A 20,051-nucleotide genomic window follows, 5' to 3' on the forward strand; every position below is an offset into this window, starting at 1 on the left:
GGCAGAGGAGGTCTTAAAAAGATGGAAGAAAAAGCTAAATCTATGCAGACAGTTAAGGATTTCCTACAGGTCCAGCCACCCAGGTTCAGTAGGCATTTCCCCTCCAAACACTGGTCCTTTCCTGCCCCCTCCAGGTCAGTTCAGTCCAGACCCTGGGGAAGCAGACCCCCCAGACAGCAGCCACAAGGATTGCAGAGATCAAAACAGTGGAGTTCCTCCACTTCAAAACCAGGGAGTTCTAAACCACCCTCTCATGGTAAGAACTCTCAATGACTCTCCTCTCCCACTCCCTTTCTCTGCCCACCTGCACTTGCCCCTAGAAGGAAAACTCTCCCTCCACGCAAGCACCTTGGCCACCATTACCAACAACCACTGGGTCCTCAACATATTGTTCCAGGGATACAAATTTTCTTTCCACACTCTACCAACCCCAAAAGGGTTCCCATATCTTCCTCCTCCAAACCAATGTGCAGAGGTGAAAAAGCAAGTCCTTTCCCTGCTCTCCATGAGGGCAATAGAGCACGTTCCTGCAGAACAGATAGGCCAAGGTTTCTACTCCAGACTTTTTCTGGTACCAAAAGAGGGCACCTGGCACCCCTCCTTGATCTATCCATTCTAAATACCTTCCTGGTGATACCAAAATTCAAAATGCTCACCCTCCAGCAACTACTTCCTATGCTCTCCAAGAATGCTTGGCTAGCCACCCTAGACCTAAAAGTGGCCTACCTCCACATTCCTGTCAGGGAATCATGCAAGAAATATCTACATTTCAGGGCAGGATCTCTGCACTTTTAGTTTTCTGCGCTTCCCTTTGGCTTATCTACTGCTCACAGAGTTTTCACAAAGTGTCTGGCTCCCGCCAATGCCTTTTGCAGACAAAGAAATATACAAATTTACCCATACTTGGATGACTGCTTAATTCAGGCAGACAGTCAGGAAAAGCTGCTCAAGCACCTGCCCTTTGTAAAATCCCTACTTACGTCACTAGGGTACCAGCGAAAAGAAATCTAAACTAGTACCTACCCAAATGATTATATTCCTGGGAGCAAGCCTGGACACAGCATCCCAGATGGCATTCCTTACACCAGAAAAGCAAACTTACCTGACACCCTACTTCTCTTAACTAGCCACCACACCCCAGTTATCCGCAAGGAAAATCCTGGAAGCTCTGGGGTTCATGGCATCTTGCATTCTATTCTGCTCATTCCATATGCCAGACTGCATATGAGAAGCTTCAGTGGTACCTAAAAAGCCTCAGGTGTCCAACACTCTCAGGACCTGCAACTCTTATACCAATGATACGTTGCCTAAGGAAAGATTTTCTTTGGTGGGCAGCAGCATGGTCCCACAACAAGGGACTACTCCCCCCCCCCCGTCCCCCCGATCCTCACTACAGATGCATCAGACTATGCCTGGAGTGCACACCTAGATGGCAGGTGCATACAGGGCCAATGGAGCCCACAGCAAATTCATCTGCACATCAGCCAAAAAGAGATGTTAGCTGTCCAGCACGCATTGACAGCTTTCGGGCCCCTCCTATCCCCAGAGGCTGTCCTGACAGACAACACTACTGTGATGTGATATATCAACAAGGAGGGAGGGCTCACTCCTACCCTCTATGCAGGCTGCCCATGACCCTTTGACACACAGCCTCAGCCATGCAACTACACCTGTTAGCACAATTCCTGCCAGGCTCTCTAAATTTCCTGGCAGACAACTTAAGCAGAAATCTTCTGGACCCACATGAGTGGCAGCTAGACCAAAGAACCTTCACCCTAATAACTCAGAAATGGAGCACCCAGAAGGTCAACCTCTTTGCTTCCCACTCCAAACATCAGCTCAGCAAGTTCTGCACCAAGAAGCCTCACTGCAGGGCCTGGAAAGTGGATGCCCTATCCTTCCCCTGGGTCAGCCTCTCGGTCTATGCATTTCCCCCACTACCCCTCATTACCAGGGTACTGCTCAAAATAAGGGAGGAAAAAACAAGGACAATTCTGATTGCTCCAGACTGGTCTCACCAGCACTGGTGTACCCACTGCTGCGCAGCCTGCCCTCACTACCACCATGGCATCTCCCTCAGACCCCAACCCTCCTGACCCAGAGGGAAGGAGAATTCATGCATCTCCAATTGCAGACTCTCAATTTGGAAGCCTGGCTTATTCCCTGACCACTGATCAATATGCCAATCTCAGTAAACAGGTTCTAAATGTTCTACGTGAGGCTAGCAACTTGAGGCCACCCAGAAAAGTACCTACCGCAGCTTGAGACCTAAACTTTGTGTTGGAAAAGCTCATCCTGCCCCCCCCTTTGAACCAGCATCTTCAGCAGAGTTAAAGTTTCTCTTTTGAAAGACAGCGTTGCTTCTGGCCATCACTTCAGCCAGATGAGTATCTGAGCTACAAGCACTTGTGGCTGTAGAGCCTTTCATTATCTTCTATGCTGACAGGGTGTCCCTCAGGACTAACCCATCCTTCATGCCCAAAGTGGTATCCAGTGTGGCTCTCAACCAATCCATTCATTTGCCCACATTTTTCCCTAACCCACAAGACAAGGGGGAAAGGATGCTGCACTCTCTAGATGTGCACAGACAGCTCAGATTCTATCTAGACAGGATGAAATCTTTCAGAAAGACTGATTAATTGCTAGTCAGCTTTGCTGTATGGGCATAAGGCAAAGCCATATCCAAACAAACTATTTCAAGATGGATAGCACTCTGCATCCATTTCCGTTACAAACAACATGGGAAACATCGCCCTAAGGGGAACAAGACTCACTCTACCAGAGCAGCCTCTACCTCTGCAGCTTTCCTCAGAGGAATCCCCACCAAGGACATTCTGGAGGCTGCCAAATGGACATCTGTTCACACCTACACCAAGCATTACCACCTGCCTGTCTTCTCCAAATCCAGGGCAGGGTTTGCCACTGGAGTCTTGCAGTGCATCCTAGCCAGCTCCTAGTCTTCTTGACTGCCTCCACCCTTTTCCTCAGCTTTGGGAGTCAACCCAAATGTGATGACTGCAACAGTGAAACACGAAGAACATAGTATAGTTGTGTACACTTACCATAAATGTAGATGTTTGAGTGTATTCACTGTTGCAGTCCTGGTTTCCCTACCTCCATCCCCCTTTTCTTCTCTCTCTCTCCTTACAAGGAACTTTTTGGTATTTACTTTCTACTGGTGGGGTTCTTCCACCATATCCTGGCTCCCACTTGGGGGCTCCTGACAGGGCAAGAAAAACTCATGTAATGGCGTCGACTGCCTTACTTTATACTGCTTACGACCTGACGTCAGTCCTGAAGCGACAGCAGCCGACGCAGAAATACTAAGCCTCTGGTGTTTGGGCCGGCCGAGGGCTACCCTGGCAGGGATAACCCAAATGTGATGACTGCAACAGTGAATACATTTATGGTAAATGTACATAACTGTACTTTTCGTTTACAGTCCTCAAATTCCGATATGGCTTCGGTAAGCCACCCAACAGCAGATCTTCTGAAAAAGCGTAAATATAAAGGTAGAGAGCACGGGTCCAAACCTACTGACGACGTTTCTGTTAAGCTAGTCGTCAGTCCTCCAGTACTCAGTGAGGCGCTTTCGCAGCCCCTGATGCCTGCTTCAGCTGATTCGCAGGCCAGTATGTTGCAAAACTCTTCTTCGTCTAAGGATCCTGCAGTCGTCTCTACCTTGTTTGGGTCCAGTGCTGCTGAGCAGGCACCAACTTCCAAGGACATCCTTTTTACAACCGAATCTTGACACAAACAGACGTCTTCTTTTGCGACTACCGTTTTTTCGAAAACAACCGAGTTCCTTAGGCCCACTCTTCGAACCACACCCAAGAAACCGAGTGCCTTTTTTAGGCAAGGTTCAAAGGATAAAACCACCACCATAACAGATACAAGCATGCAAAATCTGAAGGTAATGCTACTCAATGCTAGACGTCTAAACCTCAAAATGCACTCTCTCAAGGCCCTCCTAAAAATGGAGAACATCGATATCTGTGCAATGACTGAGACCTGGTTCAAGGCACCAGAGAGCACCCCTGCAATACCAGGCTACAATTCTTACCACACTTTTTGGCCACAAAACCAAGACCGAAACACTAAAGGTGGAGGAGTGTCCATATTCACCAAGGATATTCACACCTCCAGGCTAGTTGCCCAACACAATGCATCTGAAATTCTCCAGGTGCAACTAACACTAGGTAAGACTGCAATCCAAATTGTAGCTTGCTACAGATCCCCCACCATACCCCAAGATTCTCACTACACCTTCCTAAACATACTGGAAAATATTAAAATACAACCAAACACCCTAATACTAGGTGATTTTAACTACCCTGCCATTAATTGGTAAAACTACTCCGGTACCAATTCCTTTTCCCAATGGTTCTTGGAATTCATAGATTCCAACGCCCTGGATCAACTAATCCATTGTCCCACCAGGGGCTCCAATATCCTAGACCTGGTCATTACCAGCATGCCAGCATGGGAGATAGATGCTCCACACCAGTGGTCACCCCCTCATTGGTCAGGTCTGACCATAAGCAAATCACCCTTGACATCCACATCCCACCCCCACCCCCCAGTAAGGAAACCTCCTTCTCCAAAGCCAACTTCATGCTACTGAAGTCAGAAGTGACAAACTTCACAACACCCACGCAGACGGGATCTGGAAGTTCGACTGCAGAATCTTACACTAAGGCACTGTACGAGCACATCCACTCGTGCATGAATCGTGCCATCCCAAATAGAACTAAGATGCTCTTCTTCAAAAAAAGGAAGCCAATCTGGTGGTCCCCTGCTATAAACAAACTATACAACAGAAGGAAGAAACTGTTGCAGAAAAGAGGAAAATCCCAGGATGCAAAAAAGTCCCTCACCAGCCTCAGTAAGAAGCTAAGATCCCTCATAAAATCCTCAAAAGCTAGTTACGAAAATAAAATTGCCAAAGATTCCAAAGACAACCACAAGGCATTCTATAGTTATGTCAAGAACCGAAATGGCAATGCTCAGATCTGCTCTGAGCTACAACAGAATGGCATTAAATGTACTGGTCCCAAGGATATTGCCAATATCCTGGCAGATCGATTTAGTGCCAACTTCACTCCCCTCTCACCCCCTAAAGGGCCCATCTCAGTACCAAAAGATTGCCAAATTCCGATAATCACAGCCACACAGGTAGAAACAACACTCTCCAAAGCTAAGAATACAGCATCCATGGGACCAGATGACATCCCGGGCTGTGTACTACATGAACTACAAAATGAACTGGCACCCCACCTAAGTGTCATGTTTAATCATAGCCTCACCTCAGGCTTCATGCCCACTGAGTGGCGCACAGCTACAGTTATCCCGCTCCACAAGGGAGGATCCACCTTGGATCCTGGGAACTACCGTCCCATCAGTCTGACAAGCCTGATCTGCAAGAGCATGGAACGTATTATCATGGAACTTATAAACAAAGACATTGGCAACCTCCAGACACTGGACCCCACCTAGTTTGGGTTTGTGAAGGGCCGATCTTGCCTTCTGAATCTGATTGACTTCTTTGCATCGGTCTCCAGAGCTGTGGACAAGGGTAAGGAGGTCCACACAGCCTATCTGGACCTCGCCAAGGCCTTCAACACCATCCCCCACTCTGGAATCATAGATAAACTTACTAAGCTGGGCATAAATCCCTACATGACTCGATGGGTTGCCAACTGGCTTACTGACAGAAGCCAGACTGTAAAAGTAGCTGACTCCAAATCCAGCTCCAGACAAGTGGAGTACCTCAGGGTTCAGTCCTGGGACCACTCTTGTTTGGCATCTACTTCTCTGAAGTACAGGCCAACACTAAGGGACTCTGGCTAACAAAGTTTGCAGACTACTGCAAACTGGGAGCCATTATTGAATCCCCAAATGATGTGGATATTCTACAAAAGGGCCTTACAGAAACAGATGCCTGGTGCCAGAGCCATGGGCTCAAGCTTAATGCCAAGAAATGTATAGTCATCCCCTTTGGAAAAAAACATGTACCCATGAACTACCACATAGGTGGCAGGACACTAAACATTGAAAGTGTGATGAGAGACTTAGGGACTCAAGTGGAGAGTGGTCTCACTTTCGATAACCACATCACCACAACAGTCAAGAAATCCTTCTACGTGGCACACCTCATCACTAAGGGCTTTTCACCCAGAAAAAAGGAGGTCATTGTCCCACTGTACTCATCCCTCATTAGACCCATTATAGAGTAGAATGCCCCATTTGGTATGTACCTCACACGACATCTGCAACAGCTGGAAAAGCCACAGAAATACCTCACTAAAAGAATCACAGGCCTAAAGCAGATGCCATATGCTGACCGTCTAAAAAAAACTCCAGCTATACTCTGTGGCATATCGTCTACTCAGAGGCGATCTCTGCTTAACATACAAGGCCATGTCAAACCCTGAGCTGTTGGACATGCTCCACTTAAAGAAATCCCAATCCCTCAGAGCCACACGCTCCAGGGATCTAAACCTTATCACAATGAACAAAACATGCTGGAGGGATAGGTTCCTGACCCAGAGACTCCCCATACTCTGGAATAGACTGCCCATACATGTCAAGCAGCGCACCTCATTGGCCCTCTTCAAAAGGAACCTTGATGATTGGATGGGAGATAGGAAATTCACCCCGGGGATCATGTCAGTCGCCCTGCTAGACAGGGGCCCAGAGAAGTAAATATTGTGGGAAAAAATTTCCAGGGAATTGTTATGGCTAGACTTGCATAGGCCTTAGGGCCGATAGCCTAGTAGCAACCTATGACTACCCACACTCATATGCCTCTTCCTTGCCTCAGTCTCAAATGCTTAAAATGACTGCCTCCACCCATTTCCTCAGCTTTGGGAATCTACCCAAATGTGATGACTGCAACAGTGAAACACGAAGAACATAGTATAGTTGTGTACACTTGCCATAAATGTAGATGTCCGAGTGTGTTTACTGTTGCAGTCCTGGTTTTCCTCCCTCCATCCCCCTTTTTTTCTTTGGGGGCTGCTGACAATTTAGGGCAAGAAAAACTGATGTAATAGTGTTGGCTGCCTGACTTTATAGTACTGACGACTTGACATCACTCCTCAAGTGACAGCAACCGACGCAGAAATACTAAGTCTGTGGTATTCGGGCCGGCCGAGGGCTACCCTGGCAGGGGTAACCCAAATGTGATGACTGCAACAGTGAATACCCTTGAATATCTACATTTATGGTAAGTGTACACGACTGTACTTTTCCAAATGTTGTAATAAACATTAGCTGAAGTTCTGTGTGTATATTATGACACATCAGTGTGAGATCCTAGCTCAGTTTCAAGTGAGGGGGGTAGTGTGGAAACCACAGAGTCAGGTGACCAGATGTGATGTCATTCTGTAGCGAGCACTGACATTGTATTTGAATACCAGTGGGAGATGTGATAAGTGCACTCTGTTTTTGGACTTGATAAGACATTCATCCACTTCATTTTGCCTTGCTTTAGTAAGTGGGTAAGGAACAGTAATTCTTCATTCAGTTAGAAAAATATAGTGAGATCAGCTAAATGTAGTTTTTTCTCTATCTGTCGGAGTCTTTCCATCTGTGTTTTTTTATTTCTTGTGATTGAAACTCTGGTGTTTTTTGTAAATAGATAGTCAATATTTTCATGTTTTTATTATTTATTATTAAATATGTCTAAACTTTTCATTGTAGCTGGTCTTTAGAAAATATTTAACTTTAGTGGCACTATGCCTCTACATTCCTGAAAGTCTTGCTGCTTAGTTAAGCACTACCATTTGTGTAAGTGTTAATTTTAGTAAGTGTAATTGGGTACCCTGGTAAGACCTTTAAAGTACTTGACTTTGGGTGTTCTGGTGGCAGCAGATCTACCTTATAGTCTGGGTGGAGGTGGCAGAGCAGCTAAGCTCTGCCAGCCTTTCCCAGGTGTGTGTGTAAAACTCAAATCTCAGAGAGTGTGCATGACAGCTACTATAAACAGGGACACTGAGAGCTCTGATTTCACAGAAAAAGACGCTGGAGCATTTGGCTTAGAACACCCAGCTTAAGGACTCAGCTCTATTGTGTCAGTGGGGAGTCTTATTTGGCAGCTGGAGAGAAAGCCCAGCCCCAGAACCAGTGTGTGCATTCCCTGTTTGCTCTTAAGGGAAATTGTACTTGGTACAGAGAGCTGCAACTGTAAATACTGTGTGTTTTCTCACCATGAACGTTCCCCACTGATGTCAGTGGTGAGGATTGAGGCTCCTTGATCACTGGCCCAGAGGAGGGACGTCACACCTGTCATTATTGGATCCAGCAGCCCTCCCTTGCTGAACCACATTTTCTCCTGGAGCCAGTTTCACCTTGGCTGCAATCCCCTTTCCATCAGGAGAGGCTTCTCCCTCTCTTGTCCAGAACCTTCTCTACTGCTTCATCTCCTTGGTTACTGCAGTCTTCCAGGAGCCTTTTTGAAGCAAGAAGTGGATAGAATGATGAGGAAGTTCCTCAGTCCAGTTGGGGGTTCTCCCAGCTGCAACCACTTTCAGAGCCATTGGCATGGGCTCATCACCTTATTATTTCTCCTTCAGAAATCCAAACTTTGGACTCAGAGCTTTTGGATCTGGGCATTTCCTAGGTTATGTCTATGTCAGTTCTGAAGACCTTGTCTTTGTCGACTCTGGTGATATCTCTGATCCGATTTGTGCAGTGACATGGACCTGGACAGATCTCTGAGCTGAGGTGTTGTACCAAGGGGGACTTGGCTGAACTCAGAGGTTCTTGGAGCAGTTTTCTCCTTTTGGAGCTTTGACGCTAGACAGCTTGGTGTGGAATTTACCCAGGTCAAGTGGGGCTCAAGGACCCAATCCCTGTTAGGTGCAATAGTTCTTATAGGAGGGGTCTCTGGTTCTGTATCAACGTCTGCCTTTGAAGCTTTCGAGATAGTGCTCTCCTGCTCTAGGGAGTTTGATTTCCTTTCCTGCTCAGATACGTCTCTCTCATACAAGAATTCCCCGGGTCTTGATCCAACACCTTCAATCTGGTTGGGACAGATAGCCAGCCCATCAAAGTCTTGAATCTGCCCACATTGAGGACTCTTTCAGTTTTGTAGTTTTCCCCTGAACATCCCACTGAGGAGGGTCATCATAAACATTCATACAAAAGGAGGCAAGTTGACTTCTCACAAGAATCAAGTGTAGATTCTGACTTCGATGAGGGGGAAGGGTCTCCAAGTCTACCTCCTTTGACATCTCATTTGGAGAAATTCTGGAACTACTTTGACAGAAAAGGAGATGGTCCTCTGAAGTCCCATCCCAGGAGGAGTCTATATTTCTTGAGGCTTTTGGGGCTGTTCTGTCCACTTCTTGGGTTGTTCCTCCTGGGGACAAGATGGATGACCTGATCTCTAAGTGGGACATAAGGAGGGAAACAAATGTGGCCAAACCAAATCCATGTAAACCTCACAAGTTTTTGGTCTCCTTGAAGTATTGCCCTTGTTGGAGCCTGCCAGTGATTTCATGGTGGTGCTTGCTGCAGCCACCAAAAAGGAGCTTGCTGAGGAAAGCTGTACTGTTCACTCCCCTAAGAGTTTCGGGTGCTGGACACATTTGTGAAGAGAGTTTATGGTTTAGTGAAATTTACACTTAGGACAGTGAACTGTCTGACATGCCTAACACCCTTTCTTAGAGATATGGCCAAGGAGTTCTTGAAATCTCTCTGTGTCCCTGTCTGAAGAGGAGACGGTCTTTCACCTCACACTTGGCTGCTCTTCACTTCCTTTTGAATGTGTCTTTGCCTCATTTCCAGTGTGACAGAAGGCATTTCAAGAGCTGCAGACACTGGCATTAACTTTTAGGAGGCATGCTTGTACAACCTTGCAAAGGACTTTAAAGCATCCTTTATCAATGCCCCCAGTGGTTCAACACTGTTTTGGGCCAAAGTTTAAAGATATGCTATCCAGATGTGAACTAGATGCGAAAATGTTCTCTGCCATAGGGATCTGGTTTTCTACACCCAGATGACCATCTTTAAAAACCAGAAAGGAGGGAGAGAAGAAACTGTGGATCCCCTTAATGAAATCACTCTTGCACTATTCATAGCAAGTGGGTTATCTCCACTTCATGTCTGCCAGGGTATCGCAGCTTAACATTCCCTAGGTTGTACATCTGACGTATGATGACTTCTCCCAAGAATAGGGGTATCTAGGTGTGGGCATATGTGCATAGGTCCTCAGATTCTCGCCACTAGCTTGAATGCAGGTCATGTATCCATCGGACTTATTGTTTGGTCATTGGTACTGTAGCTTCATTACAGACATACAAATACCCTATTGTGGAACCTTCCTTTACTTACCTTTTAGTTGCTATATCTGTATTAGATGTCATCTAGGAGAGATAAGTGCAAGTGTGGTAGGCAAATCCTGTACAGAGATTTGCATGCCCAGTGTCTTTCCTGCTTGGGCTTGGAACACAAACATAAGGCCTGTTCCGTCTGCCAATCCTTTGTTACAAAAACTTTGCAATCCCATTTGGCTTCATTTAACTCTTTCTTGGAGATCCAATGTCTGAAGCGTTTGGCCCACTCCAAGATGTCAGATTCCAGTTCACCAGACATACCTCCTCCCCTCAAGAAAAAACTCAAAAGACCCAGATTGGATACTCAGTCTACCTTTTCTGATTCCAGGGCACCTGCTGAGTTTCCAGAACCAGATGTACATCTGACTTCACCAATGTTTCCCTCTACAAAGACCCCTCCAGAGGCTGGTACTGTGTCAGAATGCTTTATGACTTAGGAATCAGTTCCCATAGACAAAGATGAATGGTGTATCATAATTTCAGAGAGCCCAGAAGGTATCCCACACTTTCTAGTTAGGGAGGAGATCCCTGGTAAGTTAATAGAGGTACGTCAGGGGTCTGAACCACCCCACTTGGTGTAGGCAGACTTCACAACAAAAAAGAAATGAGAAAAAAATAAGCACCTCTCTTCTTCTCCCCATTTAGGGGAGTGGATGGGCTTTTCTCAAGACCTGCTGAAGGCTGTTATAGCCCTGAAACCTCCTCCTTTTTCTGCCCTTCCTCCTCCCATATCCCATAAAATGTCTTTGGATTCATATTCTTCCAAAGAGGAAGATGCCACTGAATATTCTCTGAATGTTTCTCTTAAGTACACTCCCCTGACCAAATCCCTTATGATGATGAAGACTCCTAGTTCCCCTGTTGAAGAAGCTTAATTTGGGGAGAGAGTCTTAACTGTGATAAAGCATACTGAGTGGGTATCAACAGATTTCAGAGGTGCAGAAAAGATACTAAAGCCTCTCGGAAATGGGCAATCCATGCCTTTCACCTCTCCCTCTAGTTTTGGATCCTTTCTTGAATGCTTTTAAGCCATCCTTGGCTACCTCTGATTCCCAGCCTCCTGTCCCCTAAAAACAGACAGATTTTATTAAGTTCCTGATGAGCTTAAGTTCTTGTACAGGAATCCAAAGGCAGACCCCTCTATAATATCTCTCTCTGTCTCTCTCTCTCCTAATAAACCTTCTAAATTTCTTCCCAATGCCTTTCCTTCAGACAGAGACAGAATGGTTATGGATAGGTGGAGAAAAAAAGGTTTGTACATCATCTCTCTGTCATTTAGGGCTATTAATTATGAAATCCAGATAAGCAAGTATTTGTTATCCATTCTCATCTCCTGAAACAAGGTAATGGTGGAGCCACAGGTCCCGATTCCTCACAGCAAATGTTGTCCTTGCTTAATCTGGCTACTCGGATAGTCAGAAACAGTATAAAATATGGTTTTGATGCTGTATAGGTCTCCTCTAGAGCAGCTGCTACTGACTTTGTCGTTTGCAGGTGTGCATGGTTGTGCAACTAACTCATGTAAAGCCAAGCTTACTGATTCTGCTTTGGACAAAGATCTTTTGTTTAGTCTACAAACTGCCAGTTTATTTAAATCCCTACAAAAGCAAGGCAAGACAATGAAAGACTGCATCTATATTCTGTTATCCTCTCTGCCGAGATACCTGAGGAATTACCCAGCTAAGCCCATGTCTTTTGTTAAACGCAGTCCTGAGTGAGGCAGTTGGGGTTGCACTTATCCCTGCATCCCCTGGCCTGGACATGCATCACGTAAGATGTTTGGTGCAGGGGGTTGTAAACACAGGCTATTCCACCTCCTATCTTTCTTACTGCCATTGTTCAAGAAAACTTTGTGCTACACCCTCCCAACAAAAGGCAGCAGCACTAGAAATAAAACAGAAGCTGTTAGACAATTAAGTCATCCAGGAATTACCATCAGACCAGCAAGGCTCCAGAGTTTACTCAAGGTTCTTTTTGGCGCCAAAGAAAAACTGGGACCTCAAGCCAATTTTGGACCACAGTTATTTGAACAAGTATGTAAAACAAGAAAAATTCCAGATGGCACAGTGCAGTCAATTCTTCCATTGCTGAGGAACGACAATAGGATGTGCTTGACAGACCTTCAGGATACATACTACCACATAAAGATGGACAGCCACTCCAGAAGATTTTTCTGCTTCTGGCTGGGAGCCATTCTCTTCCAGTTTGGAGCCCTTCCTGTTGGGTTTCACCACAGGCCCCCACCCCCAGGGGGTGTTCAAGTGTATGTCAGTGGTTGTACTGTATCTCAGACTACTGGTGTTCCCATACCTGGACAACTGATACGTATCTGATTCCACCAGGAATCTTATTCTCTGAGCCAGGGATATCTTAGCCTAACTTTGCTGACAACTAGGGATAACTGTGAACACTATCAAGTCCAAATTTCAGCCAGTTCAAGCCTTACAGTTCATTGGAGTGCACTTGGTACAAGGTTACAAATAGCCAGGCTACAGGAATCAAACCAGCAGTACTTTCCCATCAAATGTCACCAGCAAGATTGATTTTGTGTCTCCACAGCTCAATGACAGCCCCCGTAACCTTAGTCCCTCTTGACAGATTATATATGAGTGTGCTGTAATGGACTCTTGTCAGTAAGACACCAGACCATGAATTTTCCAGTGTCTCTCACAACAACTTGCAAGACTTGTATTCATTGGTGGCTAGTATCTCCACTAGTATTGGAGAGTGGAGCTTTTGTTGTCCTTCAGTGTCACTGTTGCAGTATCCGTCACCTTTCCAAAGTCTTTATTACCTAGGGAACTTCATAATTCAGATGTATGCTCCCTGCACAAGCACAGGGCATAAAGATGACATACCTATGCTCCCAACTCAGAGCTTATTTGCCGCCAGTATGAACACCATTATTGTACATCGATCTGAATGCTCTTCACTTTACTAGCTATACCAAGCCTGCGTCTTACAGATAAGTGCCCTATTGGGGTTCTTTTTCTTACATTGTTCAATGTGTTACAAGTCATTCAAGTAAGGGAAATGTCAGTGTGGGAGGCAGATTTCTCATAAAGACCATCAAGATAGGCACCTGTTTTGCTTAGGTGTGTCTATTGACCACACTCTGTATTCCATCTGTCATTCTTTTGTACTCATGACTTTGCATAAAGTACAGATGTTAAGTTGTCAATCTCGCCTTCATTCTCCTTTTTCATTCTTGCTCCGATCCTCTTCTCGGCTTCGGCACTGCTTTAGCTCGAGAACTCTTTTTTACCAGCTCGGGGCAGCCCATATCCCCCCATGCAGGCCCATATAAAGTATAGATCAAGATCTGCGTTCGCTTGGGAGTCTTTCTTCTTTTTTTTCCTGGTAAGTTGTTGTTTGTTTTTTTTTTTTTTTTTTTTTTTTTTTTATTCAAAAAAAAATTTTTTCATAGTTAAATTTATTTTTTTTCTTTTATATTCCTATCCATCCCCCCTGTTAGGTGTGTGTGTTGGTGTTTTTATACAATACCTTTTGGTATTTTGTGTAATTTAATTTATTTTGACTGGTGTGTGTGTGTATTGTGTGTCGGCACCATGTCAAAGGAGAGGGTGCTGTCAGAAAATGTCTCTGACAGACGGTCCCCTCTTCACCTGCAGGACTCGTCACTCCTTCAGCCAGAGAGTCCTGCAGGAGAACAAACTGGTTCTAAGGCCCAGGCTTCTGTTCCCGACACCCATGTGGCTCATTCCAGGAAGAGGTCGAGGTCTCCTTCCTTGGAGCCGATACGGCTCGGCTTCACCTCTTCTATAGGAACGAGCCATCGGAGCCGATCTTCAAGGTCATCCAGGTTGTCAGACCATGACCTAGAGAGAGTGGTCAGCAGATTGCTCAAGTCACAGGTACTGGCCCAAATGCTTCACAGTCCGTCTCAGCAGACGACTGTTGGTTCACCCGTTACAGTTCCTCCTTCAACTCTACCCCAGAGCTTGGAGTTGTTACTGCTACGGCTGGAGGACGGATACCCCTTCTGTTCCTTCAGCCTCTACTCTTATCTCCTCTTCCTTAGAGGTGAGCTCGGCCCGACATCTGCCTCGGATGCTTCCTTTGGTCCCTGCAGTTCCTAGCTCTTCTCGGACCTGCCTGGGAGGGCATTCGAGGTGATGAAGAGTGTACTGGCCACTGGTATCAGTCAGCAGTCTCTTCCCGTAGCTCCCTCTATTGTACCTGTTGACATCTCTGCCACTTCTCTTGCTACAGGACCCAGAGATCCTCCGCCTCAGGTTTCCCCATTGGGAATTTCCCTCTTCCGAGGATTCTCCTGATGTTTCGGGAGATCCTCCTAGGAAGAGGACTTGGATACTGACTTTGATGAGTCAGAGGGATCCCCTAGATCCCCTCTGAGGATGTCTCCTTTTCAGACATCCTAGAACTTCTGAAACAGAGGGAAACTGGCCCACCAACAATCCTCTGAGGATGAGTCAGTATACCTAGGCGTTTTTGATCTCGGCCCTCCACCTCCTGGGTGGCCAGCTCCTGACTCTGTAGAGCCAGTCCCTAGGGGGCCTTCTAAATTTATCACTGCCCCCAGTGAGAAACAATTTGATGCCATGGTGGCTGCGGCCACCAAAAGGAACTTGCAGATCCTTCCGTGCCTGTCCATCCTCCTAATAAGGACTCTAGGACCATGGACTGAATTACCTATGTCACTTCACCAGACTCCAAAGAGATATCCTCAAGGAGCTGGGAGAAGTAGTTCAGGATCCTACAGCTGCAGGGGCTCAAGAAAATTAGCGCAGCTAGGAACCCTCAATTCCATTGCTAACAGGCACAGGTGGGATCCCTTTAAGGCGTCCTTCACAAATTCTCCCTTTGATGGGTCAGCTTTGTTTGGCCCTCAGGTGAAGGAAACCTTGACCAGGTGTGAGCAGGACGGCAAGACTCTTTCTGCTGTTGGAGTCCACCCTTCTAGGCCTTATCCAAAAGGACAGAAGGGTGGGAAAATCCCAAGGAGTCAGAGGCAGAGGGGTAACAACAACAGAGGCAGAGGGGTCCAAGAACCAGGGAAACAGAGAGCCTCTCTCTGATAAGCCCTTTCAGCATCCCTGAGGTGTTGCCCTGTCCCTCCTTGGAGGCAGTCGGGGAAGATTATCACTGTACCCAGAAGCCTGGCATTCCCTCACTCAAGACAGATGGGTACAGTCGATCATATCCAAGGGTTACATAATTCCTTTAGAGGAAAGTCCCTTCCCTCAAGTTCCCTTCCAGATGTACCACCGGTCTAAGGGACATTGCAGAGTTAGAAATCGAAAACTACTGCAAAAAGCCATTCAGCCAGTTACAATAGACCATTCAGAGCCCGGAATCTACTCAAGATTCTTTTTGGTCCCCAAAGGAGACTGGAGACCAATATTGGATCTCAGCAGACTCAACAAGTCTGTCAGGAAGACAAGATTCGAATGGTCACTCTTCAGTCAATTCTGCCCTTCTTACAGAAGGACAACTGGATGTGCTCAATAGATCTTCAGGATTATCACATCAAAATTCACAGACCCCAGGAGATTACTGCCTCCCCGCTGGGGTCCAGTCACTTCCAGTTCAGAGCCCTGCCCTTTGGTCTCACTACAGCCCCCAGAGTGTTCACCAAATGCATGGCAGTGGTCACGGCTCACCTGACAAGGATTCCAGGTGTTTCACTGGCTCCTGTCAGCCACCACCAGGCATCAGCTTATACAAGCCAGGGATTACACAATAGACCTTTGTTCTCATTTGGGCATCTCAATCAACTTCAAAAGTCATCCTTATCGCCCTGCCAGTCTATTACCTTCATAGGCAAACTTAAACACTGTTCGGATGTCAGCTACCCTTACAGAACAAAGAGTTTCAGACATTCAGACTCATGTCAGGATCATTCTGGCCAGCAAGAAAGTACAGGCCAGAATGGTTCTAAAAGTATTAGGTCTCATGGCTGCGGCCATTACTCTTCTTCCCTGGCTCGATTCTACATGCCTCCTTCAGTGGATGCTGTTCACAGTGGTCATACCAGCAACTCCCAATGCGTCACCAGATTCTGGTGACACAAACATCTTGCTTGGTGGATCACATCGTCTCTCAGCTTCACCAAGGCAGGTGCTTTGTACCATAGCCACTGTCACCACGGATGCCTCCCTGATCGGGTGGGGGTCATTATCAGGGCAGGATGGTTCATGGACGTGGCAAAACCGTTCGGTACCATCTGCACATAAATGTCCTGGAGATGAGAGCAGTGCTTTTAACGTTGCAAGCCCTCAACTTTCTTCCCGTAGGGACAATTGCAGTCCACACAGACAACATGTCTGTAGTTTGGTATATCAACAAACAGGCGGAACCAAGTCCTACCCCTTGTGTCGAGAAGCTCAGACTTTGGCAATGGGCGATCTCCTCTCATCGGTTTCTGGTATCCCTGGGAAAACCAACATTATAGCGGACAGATTGAGCAGAGCTATCCTCATGCCTCACGAGTGGTCTCTCAAACAATCCATAGCGGAAGAGATTTTATCTTTGCTACTCCCCAAAACAGCAAATGTCCAGACTTCTTCAGCCTCTTCCCTATCAGGCCATCCCCCAGCTGACCCAGGATTGGCCCCAGGGACTTCTTTATGCCTTCCTCCTTTTCCTCTGATCCCTCAGGTAATCCAGAAAGCTACCGCTTTGAGAGCCAAATTGATTCTCATTGCCCTTACTGGCCTCGACAAGTTTGGTTCCGTTCGTTCCTCCATCATCATCTTTTGGTGCAGCCGTGGCATCTGGACCCAGTGCCAGATCTACTGATTCACCAATCCGGTCAGCTGCGGTCAATCCCTTCTCTCAACCTCACAGCATGGTTGCTCCACTTCCTTCCTTAGCCAGGCTTCCTTTGATCTCTAACCCAGTTAGAGACATCATAGTAGCTTCACTAAAATCCTCTACCAGGAGGATTTACAAAGGCCCAAAATATTGATCCTTTTACTGCCCCTGTTCAGGCAGTTCTGGACTTCTTAGCAGAGATTTTTCATGCAGGCTCCTCTTCTTCCACAGTCAGAGTTCAATTGGCTGCTATTTCCAATTTTCATGTCGGGATAGCAGATCATAATATTATGTCCCATAGGCTCTGCAGGGCCTTCTTGAAAGGAATTTTCCTACTAAAGCCTCCAATCAGGAATCCTCCTCCTCAGTGGGATCTAAATTTAGTGCTGACATCCTTGATTCTTCCCCTTCGAGCCAGCTGTTTCTTGTTCCCTGAAATATCTTTCTTGGAAAACTTTATTCCTAGTGGCTATTACATCTGCCAGGAGGGTGTCTGAACTTCATGCTCTTCGACCCCTGGTTCGACCCCTATTTGATTTTCACAAAGACAGAGTATCTTTGAGAACTAATCAAAGAACAATCTGAATCAATCCATTGATCTCCCTGTATTTTTCCAAACTATTCAGATAGAGCTGAACAAAGCTACATTATCTTGGTCACCGTCACGCCCACCGCCAACTTAGATATTATTTGGACAGAACAAAAATTTAGAAAATCTGATCAACTTTTTGTTTGGATAATAAGAAAGGCCTTCCTGTTTCTAAAGTGACTTTGTCCAGATGGCTTTCTTGTCATCACTGAAATTCATAAACAGCTGTGCTCAAAACCTAAAGCACATTCAACTAGGAGTTTAGCCACTTCTACAGCTTTTCTAGCTAGACTTCCTTTGGACACTATTTGTGCAGCCTTGGGGCCCTCCTCACACTTTTGTTTCCCATTACAAATTGGACTTGGCCTCCAGGGACAGAGCCAGTTTTGGCTCTACAGTCCTCAAGAGTTTGTTCCATTGAGCCACCCAGGATAGAGGTGCCCATGTTAGTTGTCTTCTGAAACTATTATGCTAAAGACCATTCAGACCTGGTCCTTTTCCATCTGTAAGTTTCTTCTTCCTTTGGGAAGTATTTTATGCTTGGTGTTATTGCCCTTTGTCAACAAACGAGATCTGGGTGCATCATGGGATATGGGGCCTCCTCGAGCTGGTAAAAGGAGTTCTCGAACCCATCAAGGTACATAACTTCTTATTTTGTACGTACCATAAATGTAGATGTTCTAGTGTCTTCACTGCTGCAGTCATTACACTTGGGTTATCCTGCCGTCAGGCAGTCCCGCAGTCGGCCAGAGTTCCAAAGTCTTGGTCCGGCGTCGGTTGCTGTCGCTTCTTCCCTGACGTCAGAGGTATATAAGATGCAGCCGACGCCATTTTCTTCAGTTTTTCTTGCCCCAGATGTCAGGTTCCCCCAAAAAGGTAGGCAATACATATTGCTAATAAAACATACAGTAAGGTAAAAACAAAACCTTCAGTAACCAGCAGATATACCACATAGGTAGTATAGTGTAGAAAGGTATAGATATGACCCAGGTAAGAAAGAGGGGATGGCGGGTGGGTAACCAGGACTACAGCAGTGAAGACACTCGAACATCTATATTTATGGTAGGTACAAAACTGTACTATGTTCATTGTGTTTCACTGCTGCAGTCATTACACTTGGGTTGAATCCCAAAGCTGAGTCAGGGTGGCTGGTTCTATAGAGGATTTGGTGTGGCTATGAGGCCCTGCAGCACTGCAGTTGCAAAGCCAGCTCTGGATCTAGAATAAAGAGGCAAGTGGTAATGCTTGGTAAAGGTGTGCACTGAACTCCAAGTTGCAGCTTCCAAAATGTCTTTGGTAGGTACTCCTCTAAGGTAGGCAGTAGAAGTGGCAGTTGCCCTGGTGGAATGTAGTCTAATGTTACTAGGTACTGGTTTCCCATGCTGTGTGTAGCAGAACCAGATACAGTGTCCTATCCACTTTGAAATGGTCTGCTTTGAAATAGCCTTTCCCTGTGATCCTGCAGCATATGATACAAACAATTGTTCAGTTTTTCTGAAAGTTTTTGTTTTGTCCAAGTAGAAACATAATTGTCTGTGTATGTCCAAGGAGTGTAGAAGTCTCTCCCCTTTATTCTGGGGATTTGGATAAAAGGTTGGCAAATGAATAGTTTGGTTAAGAGCCACACTGGATACCACCTTAGGCATAAAAGAAGGGTTTGTTCTTAAAGAAACCCTGTCTTGGTGAAAAATGATGAAAGGCTCCACTGCCATTAGTGCCTGTAGTTCTGAGACTCTTCGTCCTGAGGTTATTGCCAGAAGCAGAGCAGTTTTCCATGATACATATTTTAATTCTGCTGAATTGGCTGGCTCAAAAGGAGGTAAAGTGAGTTTTTCCAAGACAAAATTGAGGTCCCAAGTAGGTGTTGGTGTTCTCCGGGGCGGTCTTATGTTTTTAGCCCCTCTGAGGTACTGCTTTAGCAATGGATGAGAGAAAATAGGAGGATCTGTGTTGTAATGAGCCGAGATGGCAGAGGTGTGGATCTTAATGGATGAGAAGGATAGTCCTTTGTCCAGCATCTCGGTTAAGTACTGTAGTATCTGAGGAATGTTTGGGACAAGAGGGTCAAGGCTTAATCTCTTCCACTTTTTTGAATAAGATTTCCTGGTGCTAGGCCTCCTGGCCTCCAAAATGACATCCATAACAGCTTTAGAGAGAGGTGTTGTCTGTTTGGCTAATGAATTTGCCATGCAGCCAGGTTTAAGGTTTTGAGCTGACTGTGCAGAATCTGATTGTTTTGTTGAGTCAGTAGGTGTGGAATTTGAGGCAAAATCCAAGGTGGGCCTTGAGCTAAGTTCTTTAAGATTGGGTACCAATGTTGGCAT

The 20,051-nt window shown here is 46.0% G+C and overlaps 1 protein-coding gene across 1 annotated transcript in view; it reads left to right on the forward strand.

Annotated features, from left to right (window-relative positions):
* The window catches only part of CUL4B (cullin 4B), a 3,236,793-nt gene that overhangs the window by 2,585,702 nt on the left and 631,040 nt on the right, over positions 1–20,051 (forward strand). The gene's annotated exons all lie outside the window — the stretch shown is intronic.

This window comes from Protopterus annectens, chromosome 15.part0, assembly GCF_019279795.1.
Source record: "Protopterus annectens isolate FY-2018-M chromosome 15.part0, PAN1.0, whole genome shotgun sequence".
In the NCBI taxonomy this organism is placed as follows: Eukaryota; Metazoa; Chordata; order Ceratodontiformes; family Protopteridae; genus Protopterus; species Protopterus annectens.